We start from the raw sequence: 2500 nt of genomic DNA, 5'->3' as shown, positions 1-2500 counted from the left end.
AGTTCCACCCCACCTTGCATGTTTCATCATCGTACCAGCCATCAACCATCCTCAAACCAGCCCAAGTTGGAAGGAAACATTCCGTTCTCAACAGGTCTCATGTCGCACGCCCAAAGGCATTTGACACCGCCCCACCGTGCATGTTCTGCTACCACGCAGCCTTCAAAACATAGGGCTGGCCCAAGAAAGGGAGGCATACACCACAACAACGTCCCACACTCAACGAGGTTCATGCCGCACGCCCGAAGGCACCCGGCTCCACCCCACCTTGCATGTTTCATCGTCATACTAGCAACCATCCACAGTTCCTCACACCAGAGATTCCCAATTAGAAGGCAACATCGCAACATTCCGTGCTCAATGAGGCTCGTGTCGCACGCCCAGAGGCACCCGATTCCAACCAGCCGAACATGTTCTGGCACCACCGGCCTTCAAAACATAGGGCTGGCCCAAGGCTGGCAGGCATCACCACAACGTCACACACTCAACGAGGTTCATGTCGCACGCCCGAAGGCACCCGGCTCCACCCCACATTGCATGTTTCATCATCGTGCCAACCATCAACCATCCTCAAGCCAGCCCAAGTTAGAAGGCAACATCGCAACATTTCATTCTCAACAAGGCTCATGTCGCACGCCCAAAGGCACCCGACACTGCCTCACCGTGCAAGTTTCGCCACCGCATCGCCGCCGTCAACCGCCCTCATCCGCCGACCACCACCCCCACGCCCCAAGCATATGCCCATGTGCGGCGCATAGTGCTTGGGGCGTGGGGGTGGCGGAAGATATAGGGGTACCCCCGTGCCCAGCCCATGCAGACTAGTCACCCCCCTATATAGTACATTTTGAGGCATTTTTGGTCTGCCAGGCCTAGATACGATTTTTCTGAGCCATCATACGGTCAAATATCTCAAGTTTTAGATTGTTTTTTTCCATGAACTCGATTGATTCATGAATGGGACATTGTAATGGATCTAGAAATCAAGTTTCATAATTTTTCAACCAACCAATTTTTTTTAATGAATTTTTAAATATTAAATAATAAGAAATTAGAAAAAATAGCTAGAGCCGTCAAAAAAATCTGAAATTTTGTGGGAATCATTCTTTCATGTTGCTTAGCTCCCAGAAAAAAAATTACAAAAAAACAACAACTCCACATGTAATTTCACAATTAATGGGTGATGGATGGGGCGTGGGCGGGGCAGGGCGGGGCGCGCGCGCGCGAGAGAAGGCGGGCGGGGCGGGGCTGGGCGGGGCGCGCGCGCGAGAGAAGGCGGGCGGGGCGGGGATGGGCGGGGCGCGCGCGCGGGAGCACGCGGGCGGGGCTGGGCGGGGCGCGCGCGGGAGCACGCGGGCGGGGCTGGGCGGGGCGCGCGCGCGGGAGCACGCGGGCGGGGCTGGGCGGGGCGCGCGCGCGGGAGCACGCGGGCGGGGCTGGGCGGGGCGCGCGCGCGGGAGCACGCGGGCGGGGCTGGGCGGGGCGCGCGCGCGGGAGCATGCGGGCGGGGCTGGGCGAGGCGCGCGCGCGCGGGACAACGTGGACGGGGCGGGGCTGGGCGCGCGCAGGCGGGAGCACGCGGGCGAGGCGGGGCGGGGGGCGCGCGCACGCGGGAACACGCAGGTGGGGCAGGGCGGGCGAGCACGCAGGACCATTCCGACACCACCTCACCGTGGGCATTCCGCCACCATCAATCGGCCTCGACCTCCGACCACCACCCCCGTGCCCCAAGCATATGCCCATGTGCGGCACATAGTGCTTGGGGCGTGGGGGTGGCGGAAGATATAGGGGTACCCCCGTGCCCAGCCCATGCAGACTAGTCACCCCCCTATATAGTACATTTTGAGGCATTTTTGGTCTGCCAGGCCTAGATACGATTTTTCCGAACGGTCATACAGTCAAATATCTCAAGTTTTATATTGTTTTTTTTCCGTGAGCTGGATTGATTCATTAATGGGACATTCTAAAGAGTTTAAAAATCAAGTTTCATAATTTTTCAACCAACCAATTTTTTTTAATGAATTTTTAAATATTAAATAATAAGAAATTAGAAAAAATAGTTATAGTTGTCGAAAAAATCTGAAATTTTGCGGGCATAATTCTTTCAAGTTGCTTAGCTCCCAGAAAAAAAAAATAATAATAAAACAACCACTACACACGTATTTTGACAATTAAATGGGTGATGGGTGTAAAAACAAGGTCATGGTGGGCGTCTTGGTCTAATGTACCTACTCTTGTATCAAAACTCTTCATTTCATTGTTTTAGATAACCAAAAGAAAAAAATAATTCATCACTCTTTTCTTAGTTCATTTCATTGATGATGTTTTTATAGTCCAAGGCTTATACATGTTCTTACTTTCCACGGATGTTAGGTGTGATGAATTGTTGTTGGGTGTGATGATTTTTTATGGAGGTAACATCCAACACTTTTGATATGATTGTAGGTATGTTTGCGTTGGAGGGTGTTGGTGGACATTATGAGTGTGTAAGGGTGCATGAGGT

The sequence above is a fragment of the Cucurbita pepo genome, unplaced genomic scaffold (assembly GCF_057944985.1).
Source record: "Cucurbita pepo subsp. pepo isolate OVF unplaced genomic scaffold, ASM5794498v1 scafford_221, whole genome shotgun sequence".
Lineage (NCBI taxonomy): Eukaryota > Viridiplantae > Streptophyta > Magnoliopsida > Cucurbitales > Cucurbitaceae > Cucurbita > Cucurbita pepo.
The sequence above is the reverse complement of the archived record's forward strand: the minus strand, read 5'-3'. Positions refer to the sequence as shown.